General features: G+C 39.9%; 1 protein-coding gene and 1 long non-coding RNA gene across 9 annotated transcripts in view; one reads left to right on the top strand and one right to left on the bottom strand.

The window, feature by feature from the left end:
• Window positions 1–18,960, bottom strand: part of LOC107048582 (myocyte-specific enhancer factor 2) — a 35,052-nt gene that overhangs the window by 12,957 nt on the left and 3,135 nt on the right. The window contains exon 1 of one of the 8 annotated variants that reach the window (XM_015271837.2): window positions 8,813–8,900. The exons of 6 other annotated variants lie outside the window; for them this stretch is intronic. The gene's annotated coding sequence lies outside the window, so the exon portion shown is untranslated. Of the gene's footprint in view, window positions 1–8,013; window positions 8,098–8,812; window positions 8,901–18,960 lie in introns of those variants that run through there. One more of the 8 variants, XM_015271830.1, reaches the window with a different exon arrangement.
• On the top strand, window positions 12,642–14,088 carry LOC107048656. Its single transcript, XR_001461692.1, has 2 exons — window positions 12,642–13,581; window positions 13,759–14,088. It is a non-coding gene; the product is annotated as an uncharacterized LOC107048656 (long non-coding RNA).

Raw genomic sequence — 18,960 nt, 5'->3', positions numbered from 1 at the left:
GGGGGGGGGGGGGGGGGGGGGCTCCAGTTATCTCACTCCTTCACTTCAAACACCCACAACTTCAACATCAACGATACTTTGTTTATCCTCCAACTGATCTAGCGAATCCGCTGGTCGATCGACACTTTTGACGAGTGAATTGACTCAATATTTTTTGCCCCCGAAATATGAAAGGAACTTCACTTTGAATGAAAGGTGCAAGTCCATGTTTTTGTTTGTTGTTCAGCACATTTTCACTGAAACCCAATTGTTGAGAGTAGAATAGAGTGAGTAGTCAGAAAATTGTAATGTTGTCGGAATAACTGTGGTCTCATTCAGTGGATTTTTAATGCTTCGGTGTATTCTCAGACTAAACTTGATTCTCTTCAAGTGTGACAACGTGCGTGTGGCTCTTAGCGAGAGAGGAGCCAGCGGCCGGCCGTCGTGTACCAGTCGCGACGACTCGCTGCCTGTTTCAACCAGTGCTTTTCGGCAAATCGGACAACACACACACACACACACACACACATTTGTATGGATGGTGTGCATGTACCAACACATGTGGAGGGAACAGTTAGCTTGGGGGGGAAAGCTTACGAGGCCGCGCCGGTGTCTCTCATTGGTCGATAAACCGACTTACGTCAGTCGTTACTCGTCCAATCAGAGGCACCAAGTACCAACTCAACGTCTGTTTTGCCTCCGCGAGTGCGCGATACACCAACGCTCTCCTCTACCCACACATTTTATCGTTTTATGTAGTTGCTTTTTTTTTTCTTCATCTCTCTTCGTTCTTTTGGCTCTGTCCGCTTGTCTCCCTTCTTCACCTCTTCGTTTTCACCCCCTGGGAGAGAAAACGGTATGTGTGACGCGAGCATGTTTCCCAGTTGATGCGGAGGGAGGAGGAAAATATGAGAGCTTTCTTGGGTGAATCGAATACACTTTTTTTCTTCTTCTTCTTCTGCTTCTGCGCCTCTTAAGATTCAACCCCTTGTCAGCTGAACTCTGTTGCATCACTGTTTTCGAATTGGTTGGGGGATTTTTCAATTAGGCTTTCATTCAGTTTTCGAGGCTCTTGTGCCATTTCCATACTGGGGAATTATTTTTTTCGATTACCGTGAGCCGTGGTTCTCCAGGGTTCAGTGATTTTTTTCACGTTCGTGGATGCTACCCTTATTAATCAGGGGAACAATTTGGGATACACGTTTTGCTAATAGAGAGGGATGTCGAAAAGCAATTGTTCGAAAAATCAGTGAACAATTCATTCAAATTCCGAGTTCAACCCTTTCGTTAGCAGACATCGACATAATCATAAATTCTAAGTAAAATAAAATCTTGAATAAGTCAATTGGTTAATATTACTCAACAATTTTTTAATTATTGACAACAATTGACAATTCCATATTGTCAATTATTCAATTCATAGTCAATTGAAAATTTAGATTATCAATTATTCGATTATTTTTGAAATTCCAATGAAAATAATTAAACCTTAATTATTTTAAGACGCAACTCCTCGTAATATTAATAATCTAATAATGGATGCCAATCCCTGTTCGTTAGTAAATTATTCAATTCAATTCAATTTATTTTCCGTGAAGTTACAACAGTATTCTTTGTTTTATATTTACACTAGCCTTTCTTCTCACCCAACCTAACAGAAACAGGATTATTATATTTTAATATCATCCATATATTTAATTTTAGTCGATCATCACATTTTATTTCGCTAATAAATTATTTTTCTGACATTTGTTAGTCGTTAAAAAAATGCGTTCATTTAGCTCCACTTTTTTTATTGGAAAAATCATGAGTACGTCCCATGTCAACGGAGGTGAGAAAAGATGTTTCCTCCGGATTAAATTCTAAAACGGAAGAGAATAAGTGAAACTCAATAAAACAAGTCGATAGTTAATTGTAGAATTCAGAAAAAATGTTAAGAGAGATTTTTGGGTGAGATTTCATCAGCTGTAAAAAATGTATCTCGATATCTTTCTTTTAGATCAATTTACTTCCGAAATAAATAGACAATTAACAAATATGTCGAGTTTGACCATTTACCTGTTGAATTATTTATTTTATCTTGTCAATAAGTACTTCAAGGAGATGAGTTTCATGTCTGTCTTTTTTTATTAGAAACATAACGAATGAGTCCAGTGTTAACAGAGGCGAGGGGAATGTTTCAATTTTAAAACGTAAGATTGAATTTTAAAAAGTAACAGAACAAGTTAATATTTACATCTCTCCAATATTGAAATATTGAATTAATAAGTGAACTCACAGGAAAATGTCACGAGTCTCAAGAAATTTCGTCGGCGATAGAAAAAATTATCCTGACATTTCTACCTAAAATCAATTATCCACGAGATGAATGTCGAAAAATGTCGAGGAGGGCCATTTTGCTATTAAAACATTTACGCAAATGATTTAAAAAATGATAATGTCCAATACTCGCTCCACAAACAAGTTGATTTTTTTCCTTTGGAATGAAGAATGTGTTCGGTGCTCACAGACGCGATAAAAGATTCTTCCTTGGAATTTAATTCACTGAGGTGAGAGAAAACTAGAGTGAAAAACAGTGGAGTGAACACTGAAGAGATAAAACAAAAGAAATTAATATCGATGACGTGCACCTCCTCGATACGAATGGATGGATCAGTGATACTGGTCGGCGTGTAGACCGACTGATCTATCGAGCTAAAGGTAAACCTCCCCCTTCTGATTTCCTCCCATTTTGTCTTTTTCCTCTTGGCGAAGCTGTTGTTATTTTTCCTTTATTTCGAGCTCGTTAAAGTGTCATTAGGATCGGATTTCACCGGCTAATGATTCTCTTCCCAACCCCGCTCAATTGATTTATTCATTTTTACTCCTAGGGTGGGAATTGTATCAGTTGGTTTAAATAAATTAAACGCGAAACGGACGGTTAATCCTAACTGTCACTTATACCGGAAATTTGTTTTTAATTTTACGTCGCTAATAATGGACGTTGATGGTATTCGCTCTCGGGTTGTATTATCAAGTCGGACAGTTAATAAAAATCGTTAACTGCGCTTGACGGAATTCGGTCATTTCGTGAACTGTGGCATTTGCCTTTATTTTTTCATTTTTATTTATCTGGAAAGGCTGAATTGAAACAGTAGACGACAGGAGACAGCTATACGAGGGAGAATGGCATTCAGTCAAATTTTTTATTTTCCCTCTAGAAACTGAATTCGACGGGTTTATGAATCAATTTTGACATCATGATTTCAATCACGCAGAGACAACTTCACTATTGCAATCATTATCTTTTCGGTTTCAGAGAATTTTCTTTTCCCGTTTTAATTTTTTTGAGGGAATTGATTGGAAAAAAAGAGACACGATCTTTCGACTTGGTGAAATCTATCTGAAAATGGAATAAATGATAGATATTGAAATTTTTGAATTGATAATGTGTCCTTTTTGGAATAAACTCGATAATTCACGATGAGATTATTAATTCATCAAATAAGAAAATCCATATTCAGGTTTTAAGAATATTTTAGTTCCCGTGAAAACTTACGAAGCATCTGCGATAAGAACGAATTGACATCCTCCCCTGGATGAATATTAGCCCCATATAATGCAGCTATTCATTATCCAACCCCCTGTCACTCACAATCACGTCGAGAAATGTCCATGCACGCTGGCCACTGCAGATGACGTATATATGTGCATTCGTAACTAAAAAATCTTCAGATTTATTCCCTCTATGAAGAATTTGTCACACTAAAAAATTCTTCGAATATTTCTCAAAATTTATGCGCATGAAAGTCTACTATAATAGATAAAAACACTGTCTGTCAGTCCTTTTGAGTCAATGGACACCATTAAATGTGTATGTTGAATTCAAAATACACCTCTGCATGCGATTTCAACACAATCGGATTTTAAATTCACAGAATTGTCTCGTGTGGTGAGAGCGTTAATAAGTAAAAGGTGAGATTATTTTTGGGTAGTAAAGAGCACTGGAAATGGGGTTGAATATCATAAATTTCACATAGATTTCGGAATGTCAATGCATGAGATTCATTGCAAGATATTAATAGCTCTTTTTTTATCCCTAAAATTGGGTAATTGTGCAGTGTATCAACCTCTCAGTAAAAAAGGCAACAAATAACGAATTCACGGATGCCAATACACAATTCGGAAAAAATATGAAGAAAAAAATGAGTCACAATAAACCGAAAAATATGCATAATTTATTCGATGATGATGGTGTTGCGTAGAGGTATGGAGTATAGTTAAGGCTGATCGCACCTCTCTCAGCTTCATTATGTCATTTACTTTATAACATTATGAAATGAAACGGGTAGACAGGTAATGCATTACGAAACTCCTTTATACGATGCCCCATTCAAGCCTGATGAGCCGTTATCGAAAATTAATATTAAGAAAATCCACAAAGGGAATTAACACAATCGATGATTAGATATTCAAGAGGAGTTTGCTGAATTGAAACCCTACGGGAGGCTATCGCAGATAAATAATCTCCCTATTTGGACGGGGAGTATGGGGTATAACGAAGTTTTCAATTTCCTGATTTGTTTTTCATTTTCAAGGAGTTTTACTAAGCTTCGAAATGAGATTTGATTCAGTTGATTTGACCATTGAAGACAGAACAGAGATGGTTTAAGAGACAGCAAATTCAAAATCATTTTTGTCCTCACGAAAATTTCGTTATCTCTATGCATTCGTGAGATGAAAGCCAATTTTCCCGTTTTACCGCGTCGTGAATATTGTTAGTCTACCTCGATTATAGAGATAATTCTTCTGTAATATAACTCAAATGTTCCATGAATTCATCACAAATTTCGTTATAAATAAAAATACTCCTAATTTGGGATTTAACTTTTTGTGGCACAAATTGGATTATTCAGGCGAATGTTGAATATCTGACGTCAATTTGAATTAAAATCGAAACCCACTGGGCTATCGGTTTTCTCACACTGAATTCTTCATCGAAAATCGCAGAAAGTCCATTTTCATTATCAAATAATGGTGGTTAACCGCGTGACCCAGTCGATCAAAACCCAAACATCGAAATAGATTCGTAACCTGCCCCGATGGGGCTATCGGATGAAGAAGAATGATCGACGTGAGGTGAAATTGGGCTGTGAGTGGGTGGGGTAAAGATTTTGGGATCCATATATCCGGAATAGAATGCCTCCGATGTGGGTAATACGACAGAGAGAACAAGCAGCACATTGGAATGAGATAGCAAAGTGCAGCATCCTCCGTGTCGAGAGAGGACGAAAATGCCAAGATCCTCGGTGGCGTCGATATAACGATCCGTCGGGTTTTGCGTCCATTAGTTGGATCTGAATAATTTAACGAGAAAACCTGAGAGAGCACGAGTGTTCAATCAGAACGTATAATATCCACAAAAGTGCCAATGGAAGTTAAATTTTCGTAAGAATCAGTGAAATATTCATCGAATATTGATATAAAATTCCCAGCAACGGCTCACGATAATTCACCTCTCCAATTGAACTAAATTATTCACAATTAATACCATAATTTCCATTTGATGATTGAACTAAATCCGAGTGACTCCATTAGATAAATGAATAAATTGAATCATCGCGAGATTGATTTTCCCCGAGAATGAAAAAAACATAATGAAGAAAACCGAGAATAGATGATTTTAGGCTAATTAAATTTCACTCTGATAACATGGATACGTAATGAACCGCTGGAATTGAACATCCTCACGGTGTGAATAAATGATAAAGCCAAGACGTCGAGGACAAATTGGAATGTTGGTTGGGATCCATGTTGAGGACATCTCCCCCGGGTGTATCGACCTCATGGCGTTTGTCTCTTGTGAGCCCCAACATCCGCAGTCAAACTGCCGACATGTGATACAAGAGGAGATGCAGGGATGAACCCCTCGGATTTTGGAACGTGCGTACCCAAGAGGGTGAATGGAGGAAACGACGTCTTGACCTAAACGAAAATACCAGGTGGCCACCAATCCTCGGGTTTTTCATCTTTAACTTGCGCCACGGACTGACACGAACACTTTTTGTTGCTCTCTATGTCGTACCGCCGGATTTCCGTTCCACCCTGTCTCTTCCACGAGCTACCGAAGGGAGAGGAGATATCAAACGAAGGAAGTATTTAAATGCCCTGAAAAAAGTGCCCTTTAAACCTCATGATTTTAACTTGAAATCTTTATTGTTGCATTTTCTCGGGGAAAATAACTTCCGGAATGTGTCCAACACTGTTAGAAAATTACTCTTGAAATTTCAAGTGAAAAAGCTTGAAATTTTTAACAACGACAAAGTTACATGAAATTTCTGTAGAATTCTTCTTTGACGAATAAGTTAATCTCTTGAATATTCAAGTAATTCTCGATTTTCAGGTCCTTACGGCACTGAAAAACCTTGAAAATTTTGAAAATTCAGGCAATAACTTTTCTGAATTTTCAATCTATTGAAAATTGAATTGTACGTGATGTTCAGTTTTCACGATGAGTTTGAAAATTCAAGCTTTCATTGAAAAATCAATGATTTTTTAACATCAAAAACCCAATTTTCTTGAATTTTCGCGAGAAATGAGGAATTTTATGAACGTTTTCATTTGAAATTGAATTCAAACTCACAACATTAAAAATTCAGATGACATTGTAACTGAAATTTCAAGAAATTTCTAACAGTGAAGACACGCCGGAAATTGAGTAGATAAAGAGTCATCGGATAATCAGTCATTTGGTCAGAAATTTTCACGATTAAAAATCCACCAGGGAGGCGTTTTCTTTGTTGGGCGGAGTTTCATGTTCCGGACCAGGGCCATGACTAACCTACGAAATATGCACTTTTGCGCACTTGGCACGAGCTCAGAAAAAAATGAAAAGAGAGAGGAAAGGGGAAAAAAAATAATGACACGGCGCGTTCAGAGGGAAGGTTAGAACGCTTCGGAAATCGCTGGCCCGTTTCAAAGGAGCCACTGCGAGACTCCAAACATTTATCATAATAAAACAAAAAAAAGCGTTGCTATCGCTCGCTGTCAAAATGTGAGCTTTTCCCTCACTGGATTTACTGATTTCAGTGGGAATAAATAGAGGGATTTTACTGAATGAATATTGCACTGAAAACATCACAACGATGACAATATGCATGACAATGGAATGGTTTTCATTCAGTATTAAAACCTCGCTGTTGAGTTAACTCAATAGTTTGGTAAGTGAAAGCCTCAGTTGTCCAGTGAAATCCCCAGTATAATGTCCATAATATCAAGAACTTCCCCGTTCCGATGGGAGAATGAGTGTAACATTTCAGTTTAACTGCAGCGCATATGTATTTTAGTATAATAATTGTACAACTTTTCGGAACTAACGGTGAATTTACCAATGTACATATTCCCCATTGGCATTCTCAATGGGGAATGGGTTTTGTCATCCATTAAAAGCACTCAACGCCAAACTTTGTGGGATATATTTTTGTCATTGGGACAAAACAATTGGCAAGTGACGAAAAAGTTGCAACCGTGCAACCTCGACACTGATTAACACGTGACATGAAAAAGTGCCAATCAAAAAAAAAAGGGGGGGGGGGGGCAGGAGAAGGAACCGAGGGAAAATTCAAATGAGATTTGAGATGAATTGTGGACATGTGGGAAATCTGGACGGTGGCAATTTAATTTATGTGGAATTCCGTAGACAATACCCGCGCACAAGGTTTTCAACCGCAGTGTCCGATGGTGTGCGATATCGATCGACCGAGAGAATGAGGGAAAGAGAGAGATGTTTGTACAGATAGGTGGAGGTACACGTGATGGCACGCATAACCAGGGTACACAGATGGCAATGAATTCTCACTGAACCAAGGACCTGACCATGATTTCAGCGTGACAGCCATTTTGCAATGGGGCGCGTTGAAGATGATGCTGACATGTCACGGATCATAGAACAAATGTTGAGTGAAAAAGGCTTGACGTAGATGACACTGATCAAAGAAGATGATGACGTGCACGATGAAAAGGGACCGATGAAGTTTGATAATACGTAGGACTCACTGTAATTCAGATGTCATTCTCCTATCGATAATCACAGTCCACTGTCGAATGGCAAAATATCGAAGCGTTTTGATCGGCCGCAGTTAACACACTAAACTCCTCAACTTAACTATGATGTGACTCTGTGTTGTTGAGGAGTGAAGAGGGAAAAAGCCCAAAGGAGATGATCTCCACCCGATGGAGAGGTGCGTAACCGGGGTGGTGTTCGGAGTGAAACGAGGGGGTTACAATTTTAGCGTTGTGTAGCGATCACATTTGAACCTGCCTCCGTATTAGAAGCAAACCCGAAAGTCAGTGTGTATAGAGTGGTGGTTGTTGGCCAGTGGAGTATTAACAAACCGAGGAAAAGATACCAAAAATAATTTTCGGCGGTGAAGAAATAAATCGGGGAAGCTAACCGGCGGGGTTATACTCTCATTCGGCACTCGAGGGAGGCCCAGAAGAAGAAGAAGAAGTGACTGAGTGCGCGATGGTGGATTTGATAGTTTCGCGGTGAATTCAAATACAAGTGAATGATTGTCATATTCTATCTTGTGAAAATTGAGGATATGTCGAGAACAATACCAACAGTAGTATCAGTGGGTCGAATAATTTTTACAAAAACAAAAAAATTACTCGATAAAAAACAATAAGTGCAGTAAACGAAGAGTCAGAATTCGAAATAAAATGTTTTATAAAAATACTATCGGAGTTTGGAATGGTGTTTGATATAAAGGTAGCAATGGAGGATGGCATACTGTATCAAGCGAATAGTAGTTAGCAATGAAAAGAGCAGCTGCCTGCCTCTTGTAGGACTTACCTCCGCTGTTTTTAGAACTTCACTCCCAGAAGCGCGCAGCCCGTGCCGAGCCAAAACCAAAATACCACACCGATACGCTTTTTCCCCACACAACACCCCCCTTCTGAATCCAACAAATGCTCAAGCTTCCACAGCCCCGCTCGTAACGCTCTCATCAGCGCTCTCCCCCAGTGCTCTCACACACACTAATCTCCGCCTATAGTTTTCATACCCGAAGACGATGCGATCCAACAGCGAGACGAAGGCGGAGAGACAGAGTTTTAGGACAGTAATCGCCAACGCCTTCTTCTACGCTTCTCGACCAACTTCTTGAATTTTAAAGCGGCTTCATGCCAAAATTTCCACGTTAACAATCTTCAAATCCAACTCAAGACAATCCATTATCTAGAATTTCTCCTCTGAAATACCAAATGACAATCCCATAATTAACTCCATTAAGATTGAGAAAAAATATCTTGTATTTAAAGCCATTCCCCGAGAATCTACAACGTCTGATACTGTCACATCTGTATTCCCTCCTCATGTACAGAATTTTCACTACTGAGTTCATAAAAAATGACGAATGTACAGGGTACGGTGGAGCAAGTGGTGTTGAATATATACCTGCAAGTGTTGGTGAGGTCGAACTCCGATGATTGTAAACGTTTATCACAGGGTGGATTGTGTGATGGTTCATGGGTAATGTACCACTGAAGCCAAAGCCCTCTTGATATATGTCAAAGGAGGAGATGCGAAATGGCATATCGCAAAACGTTGCACATAAAGTCCAAATGCTCGGTTAACCCGAAACCGGGGGAAATGACTCTCATGAGGTATTCAACCGATGGTCTTGTATAAATTAACCCGTGCGATGGGACAATGGGTGGTGAATTTCAGTCGAGCTAAAGTGACGTAATTTAATTGGAACTGATCTATCCGGGCACCTCTTCCTCGGCGCAATGTATATGTAATTCACATATATATCCACTAATTTCTCGGAAATCTATAAAGCTTCAACTGTGGATGTAGGTACGGATGGCGGATTGATACTGTGCGCTGGAGGAGGATGAGGGATCGGCATATAACGGTGGAAGAATAACATGATGGATCAGTGGAAGGATGATATCTCGATGAATACTTAATCCCTAGCCATGCTCGATCTTGATGCACTTCGCTCCGAATACTTGGAAGTGCTCTTAAACGGGTTACCAGAGAATACGTCTCAAGAAGATGACTCCGAAATAGATGCAATTATTAAATCATACTGTTGCAGCGGATGAGGATAATGACGACTGGAATTTTGATCTCGTGGCATGACAATGTGAAAATTCCATTTTTGAAAGATCATTAAATTGCGGATGTACACGGAGAGAAATTTTTGATAAAAATTATCCTACCGTTCTATTAAAGTGTATCATGAGTCATCATTTCCTCATTTCTATCCCGAAATTTAATAAAAATTAACCCTAGTCTGGTCACCCTATGCGACCCAACGACTTTGGTCACGTCCGCGGGGAAGTGCCGCCGTGTTATTTAGGCCCGAACGTTGCCAAATTCACTCTACACTGCCCGGGCGCGTTCAGCGAGTTTCCGGCAACGTCGCGTAACAGGCAACTTTCATTCAACATGGGAAAAAATAATTCCTGTGAGAAAAAAATTGTTTTCTTCAGGAATTTCTAGAATTATGTTGTTCTGACACTACTCTAATTTTTTAGATACTTTAATTGGAAAAGTCAAATTTTTTTGAATTTTTCCGATCAGCCATTCAATGGCAATCCAAGAAAAACGACGGGCTGCGGCGTTTCCCTCATATGCTGACCAATCTAGGGTTAATATATGATGATCAAATTTTATTCAACGTTAGAGAAATTTTATCCTGACGCATAATAAATTTTACCCTTCCAGTCCAATAATTTTTATGTAGATAACAACGAAAATTCTAGAACGATTGGTAAATTTTACCCTACCGGTACAGTAATTTTTACTCTACTCGCCCGCCCGGTAATTTTTATTTTTAACAGGATAAAATTTCTCTAACGCAGAATAAAATTTGATCACCATATATTAATTTTTACTAAATTTCGGGACAGAAATGAAGAAACGATGACTCATGATACACTTTTATAGAACGGTAGAATAATTTTTATCAAAAATTTCTCTCCGTGTACAATGCTCTCGGATGTTGAGCTATATCAAGTCAGATGTAAAACATACAGTAGATTCGTGTCGAATGTTTCAATCGACATTCCTCCGAATATCGAAATTCTGAGCTTTAAATTCTTCCAGTACCTCCCGAAGCAAACAGGAAAGTTAAAACGACATGGTTGACTCGGGGATCGGCACGTGCCACTCGATAAATCTGTCGGCAGCTGACGGCGTACCGTGGCCGGCTGCTGCTGCTGCTTCCACAGTCTCATTTTCAACCCAAGAAGCAAAGCTAATGTACATGGCATTGGTTGGGACAAGTACAGCCCAGGAGGGCTCGTGTCCCCAGCCACGAAACGTAATTATCAATTTTCCTCATACAGGAGGCAATTTATGTGATGAGGGAACATGCTGCCTCAAAGGACATGTGACGATCCAGGAGGGCTACATGTCCCCTGGATGGATTACAACCCCGAACGATAGGCCGTTGTTGATTTCAGATAATTAGAGTGATTAGCCCCAACTCCGTGATCGATGCTTTAAATATTTGATGATTGAATGACGTGGGATCAGCGTTGATGTATTTTTCCCCCCCTCTCCTTGATTTCAACTACTGGGTCAATTCTCCCCCAATTTCAATGAGTTTCATTTGATGCACAGTGTGAAAGGGTCATACGGTGACACATTATTCTATCGACTTAACTTCAGATGTCATTCCAAAAATAAATCTGTACCAATATCATCTCTCCTGCATCTGAGTCCTCCTCTGTTCGAGAGAAGTATAGGTAAAGCTAATTGTAAATTCCGATGACGTCTGCTATCGGAGATGAGGTAAATTGGAATATGGACGGTAAGAAAATTTGATGATTCTTTGATGAGAATTAAATATCACTGGTGGAACAATTTTAAGGTATGAGATATCCCAGTTGGTAGCATCATTTATAAAAAATACATAACCCAATTTTGATGATACATAAAATGCTGTCCCAAAAATCACTTTTGTCCTTTGCAATTTGTTTGGGAACAACTGTTGTGACTAAATAATAAGCAGAAGCACCATAAATAGCATCTCGTAGAGATTTAACGTGATTCTATCGCCTTTCCGAAGTGTCATCCTTACAATACGATGCATTAGCCAACGATAAAAAATAAAGGAGCGAATAGAACGTGGGTAGAACAAAGAGGTCGAACGAGCGGTAACTGGATAACCGATGCATATTATATCGGAGTAAAAAAATCACCATCAGAAAAATAAAATACAGTCAAGAGAATAATCTAATTAAGCTCGATTTACCGTTCGAAGTGAGAAACAACTGAATATCTGACGTAGGAAGTCAGCATCGACGCATTATTGGTAACTCGTTGCCTACCGAGAGCCGCGTGTCCTATGACACGGCGAAAGCCAAACCTCTCTAAATTTAGATCATCTGGGGGCCGAGTTGAAGCAAGATAGTTTAACTGTTGAGAAGGAATTGGAGAGAGTAGGACAAATCTTGGGAGTTGGGGTGAGGCTGAGCAGGAGCAGCCGCCAGAAACCAGAGCACGTGCTCCCGGTGACGTGTGCCATATATCGTTTCATCCTCCTCTCCCTCATGCTCCTCGACTCTCTCCTTTTTCTTCGATTTCATACACTGCCAAAACATCCAACACCACACCTCCAGTCCCCCCGATCATTCTCTCTCTCTCTCTCTCTCTCTCTCCCTCTCTTTCACTCTCCTCAGCATAGTTACTCGCTAACTCGAACCCTTTCTGGTTCTGCCGCACACACGAGAGCTCGAAAAATCTATCAATTATCGTCGCAAGCTGCACAACTCAGTGCCTCCAGACGCCCCAGCTTCCTGACGAGAGAGAACGTTTGGAAATTTTCCCCCTCGGCTTGTTCCTGCACCTTGCGTATATACTTTTATAAACGACTCCAGCCACTCGAGTGTTTCACTTATCACAAATCTCTTCGAGTGCTGTACTACCGAACAAATTTTTCAGGGGTAGAGATAAAACAAATTTTATCTTCATTTTTTTTTCGTTCGTATCTTAATGACAGTGGCAAATGAATACCTTTGATGTCGGAGGGGGAGGGGGGGATCAGTTTAGCACAGAAATTGGTTTATCTGAGTCAGAAGTTCAAGGAAATCATGAATGATAATGTGACGTTGGGAAACAACGGTGATTCCCGATTCCAAAGTGAGCAGCTGAATTATTTGTCCATATGACTAAAAAATCTAGTTCAGAATCGTCAGATGTTCCAGTATTACGAAGGGATCCCACAAAATCATCTTATTGGTTGAACCTCATGAAGATCACCCTCGTCTCAAGTTTCACATGGCCCCCAAGTTAAGCATCACGCGTGTGGTGATAATGCAGTGTTGAAACAGGGAGACTGTCTTTCACAGGGACAGCATCAGCGGAGGAACCTTTTCCTCTCCCACGTGCTCTCTTATCCCCTGGACGTTCAGTGTGCCTCGGTAGGAGGCTGAAAAACACGTGTTACACTGAGATTCTCCATCGGGTTATGTACGCGTGGGGCTAGAGATACGAAACGATGAGGAATTCCTTCATCAATCATTCAAACCTGCTCTAACACGGATCGAAAACTCAAAATAATGATGTAATCGGCGCTAAATTGTAGTCCTCAGATGCTTTTGAAGGTAATAATTAATGAATTGATGAAATTATGAACTTGTCGTGCCCTCATCGAAGGGCTCTTCTTCGCACGGCGAAGCACATTGTCTCCGAGAACGGACACTGAGGCACGTTGTTTTGGTCAGTTTCTAAGGGGCGTAATAACTGTAAGTCACGTTTATGAATTGTTTAAATGATTTCAGGGAGAAAATTCGACTAAACCCACCGTTATGAAGGACACGAGAGGCTTTCAGGACAGGCTCATTGAAAAATATCTACGCAACATCAGCTGACGGAAGTCCCTCCTTTATCAAGTACTGCTGTCTCTATAATGACAGAGGAATTGCCATACACTGTTACGAGGATAGCATACGTAATTGTTTTGCCCTTATTTCAATCGATTATTCGCTGCCCTTCGACTCGCTCGAGACGTATATTGTCATCATTTTCTTTCATGTTTTTCATTCGTTATGTAAATTGTGGAGAATTAATTCTTATTTTTCGGAACAATACAAGATTTTTTGTTGGATGAACATTAAATTAGGATTCATTTACTCTTTGATGTTGACAACAAAATTCAGTAGCGAAGTGGTCAAACGGTTCAAGTCAATTTAGTCTTTAATTGAATTTTCCAGAAATATTTTCCCGAATTTAAGGGAGATAGCGAAATTTTCATAATAACCTTTTTTGTAAAGCGAATTGAGGGCTACTAAAAAGATTCTGAGAAAAATTTTCCTCTCTCCCTTAGATTTCGAGATATTCATTGAAAACTGGCCAATAGCCGAAATCGACTTAAACCGTTTGACCACTTAGTTACTGACTTATGTGAAAAAAAATTGCCAACCGAATTGACTGTCCCCAATGCTCCCAAATTTTCCGTATTTTTACGCTTCAATCTCTCTAATTTCCATTCATCAGCCCTAGAATATTAGAATTCCATCGCATCACTTGCGATGGCATCACTGAATAAAAGATGAAGCTCTCAATCCCCGTTCACCACCCAGAAGCCATGATAATAAATTGAACTATCTGAGGCACTGTAAGTTGTTCGCCTGATCGAGTGTAATACACGCAACATTCTCCACCTTCAGCTTTATTGTCGCACGCACATGACACCCCTTCCCCGGCTACCCGCCACAAACCCTATAAAGTGGTAAATAACACAGGGGCAGTGAGAAAGAGTGAGAGGGAGTACGCACGGGTCACAGGCGCCGGGTAACATCGACTTGTGTGCAGCCGTCGCCGGTGCGTATAAGCTTGAAATGTGACACCATCCTGTGTGCACGCGGCCGAGTCAGCCGGACGGGATGGGGATAAAACACAGGAGCGTTCAAGGCAAGAGAGAAAGAGTGCAAAACACCTCGCAATCTTGATGAAGTATGGACCGAGAGTCTGCTGGGGTTAGCGGGACGAAAAAAAAAATACAACATAAGAAAGGAAAGGGGGAGGGGGAGGGGGAGGGGAAGGGAGGAGATGGGGCTCGCACACAGCACCCTTGTTTGGTGGAGGAGGGCAAGGAGGTGTAGTGGAGGGCCTGGCAGCTGTTGGGTGCGTACGGCGTCGAACCTTTTAAGGCGCGATCCACTGGACGCCCGGCGTCGCAGCCTCCCCCACCCCCCTCTCATCATTCTCTGTTTCTTCTTCCTCCACGGCGTCTTGCCTACTCCCCCTTACCTCAGCCTTCATTACCGACAAGCGACGCCGAGCGTCTACGAAAAATCAGCCCTCTCTCACTCGATACGAGAGAGAACAACTATCGGACTAGATCCAAGCCAAGCGGCTAAGGAAAACATTTACGCTTTCTTGGTTTTTTTTCTCATTCGTTTGCGAGGGGAAATGAAAATTATGCGAGTCGATGGAGGTATTGAAAAAATAAAACGATTGGAGGATATTCAAAGGGGATATTGAGTGGGGGAGAGGCGGCAATTGAAAATTTATTATGTAATTTCTTCACTTTTCGGGATGTTTAGAATTATTTATGATAATGGAAAATTGAAAGAATTTTTCTATGGAAAAAAATTGAAGAAAATAGTTGATGAGGTGTGGTTCAGTGAATTCCCTCCAGAATTTCTCATTACGAAGTTTCAGTGTCAAAGCGGTTTGAGGGGATGTTGTGCAAGAGTTGGTAAGGGGAATGTAGGAGCAACAGGCTACAATCCACCCCCATTGAGGGAGCAAGAGTGTGGTTTGGTCGGCTCCAGTGGGGACTGGAAGGGAATACGAGAACCGATTGGGGGATGAGGCGAGCCCGTGTGTTGATGGGTTTAGTGCCCTTTGGGTTTGATGCCTCTGTTTGATCATGACAGAGTAATATCGTTAGAGCCCTTGTTGATTAATGCATCTCCATGATTTTGACACAATCCCCCCCCCCTCCCACCGTCCCCCTTCGATCCTCTACAATTACCAAAACGCAAATGTTTATCACGAGGTAAGTAACCTCGTCGGATTTGAATCCTCTCGACTTGAATTAGCCTCACGTGAGCACTAAAAATGCAGTCTCGTGTGATTCTAACAATATTTCTAGAACACAAATATATTTATACGCCTTCCGTACAAAAATAATTCTAGTTACTACTAAAAAAAAGGCCTCCAACGATTTAACTAACGATATATCTGTGTATGTCTGTGCATGCGAAAATAAAATACATTGGGTTGATCGAACAAGTGCCCTGCGTTTATCTATAGGCAGCCCGATGGCTGTGTGAAAGCCAAACAATATATAGTTGTATTGCTTCCTAGAGTCTAGACACCTAGAGCTCAAGAAGAGAGGGTATATTTATCGATTTCATTGAGCTACACTGGCTTTCCCTAAGATCCCGTTGAGGAGCCGTCATTGATCCACCTAGATTAAAAATTATTCCAATTTGGAAGTGCAACTTTGTTTGGATAATCACATCAGCAATTTTCATTGATTCATCAATGCTCGAAGAATTCTTCAATTACTTGAATGAAAACTTGCTCGTTCTTTTCTCACAGAATAGAATGAGCATCTTCCACACTCGTAAAAGAAAAATGAAACAGCAAAACGAAAAAGAATGTTTCAACATTAATTCTGAAGCGAGAGTGCCGGATGGAAAATTGATCAGAGAAATTTAAGAGAATTGTTTAAATTTCTATGCAGAGTTGCACTTGACTCGTCCTTGATATTGTAATTCCCTTTACTCCTTGACCACTTACATAACCCCTGGCATACAGCGGCGAAGGAGGGGGCAAGGGTAGTTAGCTTGGAAAATTCTCTGTACTCCTGTATGTGGGCTGATAATCCGTGGGTGGTTCCCGCCTATATCTCCACATCAACCCCCCCGCCTCCTTGGAGCTATCAGAGAGATGCGAACCGGTGAAGGCACAACACACAGGTAAAAACCCTTAACCCCCTGCGGGTGTGTGTGTGAGTGGAATAGGGGTCATAAGCAAGTGTTGAGCGCCCTGATACACACATACAGCCAGTGGGTTAGGGTTGGTACCTTTACCTCGTATATCTGGATGATCGTGCACGTCGTACAGGTAAAAGAAACGTTGCCATGGAAACGACCATGGCCACCCTCAATCAATACACGATGGGGTGTCGGTGTTGGTTCGGTGACGCAGGCTAAAGGCCCCCACGTGGTCCTATTGCCACGTGCAGGACCTCTTCAACTAAAACCCCCAACACTATATAGACATCACCTCTACGTGACTCAATTCACACCAGAATTTGTTGCTTTGTTGCCACCGTCCTCGATGCATTCAAATCATGTCAATGGATTTGTTCAAAATTTTTCATATTTTCTGGTTTTTCGAACTTCGCGATGTATTACTGTATTTTTGAATACTCTGTCAGGATTCTTTCTATTGAGTGCGGCTATATTTGCGTTATTCATTGGTCGGGTTTTTTTGTTGGGTTCTCAGTTCGGAAATCCTGTTGAAAAGGGTAACAACTCGATTTTCCAGATTTCATTATATAATATGGAAATAGATAAGGCATTTTTTGTTTCAGATTTCCATGAATCGATGCATTCAAATCGTGTCAATGAATTTATTCAAAATTTTTCATATTTTCTGGTTTATTCGAACTTTATGATGCAGCACTGCATTTTTTTATGTAATACTGTATTTTTAAATACTCAGTCAGGATTCTTCCTATTGAATGCGGCTATATTTACGTTATTCATTGGTAGGGTTTTTTATTGAGTTCTCGATTTGGAAATCCTGTTGAGAAGAGTAACACTCAATTTTCCGGATTTTATTAAATACTTTGGAAATAGATAAGGCATTTTTTATTCCAGATTTCTATGACTCGATGCATTCAAATCGTATCAATGGATTTATTCAAAATTTTTCGTATTTTCTGGTTTATTCGAACTTTATGATGCAGCACTGCATTTTTTTATGTAATACTGTATTTTTAAATACTCAGTCAGGATTCTTCCTATTGAATGCGGCTATATTTACGTTATTCATTGGTAGGGTTTTTTATTGAGTTCTCGATTTGGAAATCCTGTTGAGAAGAGTAACACTCAATTTTCCGGATTTTATTAAATACTTTGGAAATAGATAAGGCATTTTTTATTTCAGATTTCTATGACTCAATGCATTCAAATCATGTCAATGGATTTATTCAAAATTTTTCATATTTTCTGGTTTATTCGAACTTTTTGATGTCTCACTACATTTTGAATACTCAGTCAGTATTTTTTCTATTGAATGTTTCTATATTTGCGTTATTCATTGGTCGGGTTTTTTGTTGAGTTTTCGGTTCGGAAATCCTGTTGAAAAGAGTGCCAACTCGATTTTCCAGATTTCATTAAATAATGTGGAAATAGATAAGGCATTTTCTATTCCAGATTTCCACGACAAATTCTGGAATTTGTTGCTTTGTTGCCACCGTGTTCGATGCATTCAAATCATGTCAATGATTTTTTGCATTAAAATTTTTTCATATTTTCTGATTTACCCGAACTTTTAGATTTCATCAAATAATATGGAAATAAATAAGCCATTTTTTGTTTCGGATTCACATGAAAATTTCCGCATTCAAGTGCACAAGTGGTTCTCCTCAATGACAAGCATTAATGGACGACAGATTGATAATAATTCAAAGCAAGAATGAATTGTACTAGATAACACCAGAATTCCCTCCTGCAAAGGCAATATCAACCGTCGCTGATTGAAAATTATTGACGACTTCGAGAATACGGTGAACTTCAGACGTACTCGATATTTCATTGATGATAACACTGAATAAATTCTGATTTCCCCTAAAAAAACCGCCGGCACCTATAAATACCCGCAGATCGATCAATTTAGACAACAACAAAGTCAACTTAATGTTGGCACGAAAGAAAAGTTTCGATTCCGGAAACGTTTAGCCCAACGCAAAAGATCCCAAGTGTTTACAGAAAGACCTTGTCAAGTAAGAAGTCACA

The sequence above is a fragment of the Diachasma alloeum genome, unplaced genomic scaffold (genome assembly GCF_001412515.2).
Source record: "Diachasma alloeum isolate Michigan unplaced genomic scaffold, Dall2.0 Dall_scaffold_00176, whole genome shotgun sequence".
NCBI classification, from domain to species: domain Eukaryota; kingdom Metazoa; phylum Arthropoda; class Insecta; order Hymenoptera; family Braconidae; genus Diachasma; species Diachasma alloeum.
This window is presented reverse-complemented; position numbering and strand designations above follow the sequence as displayed.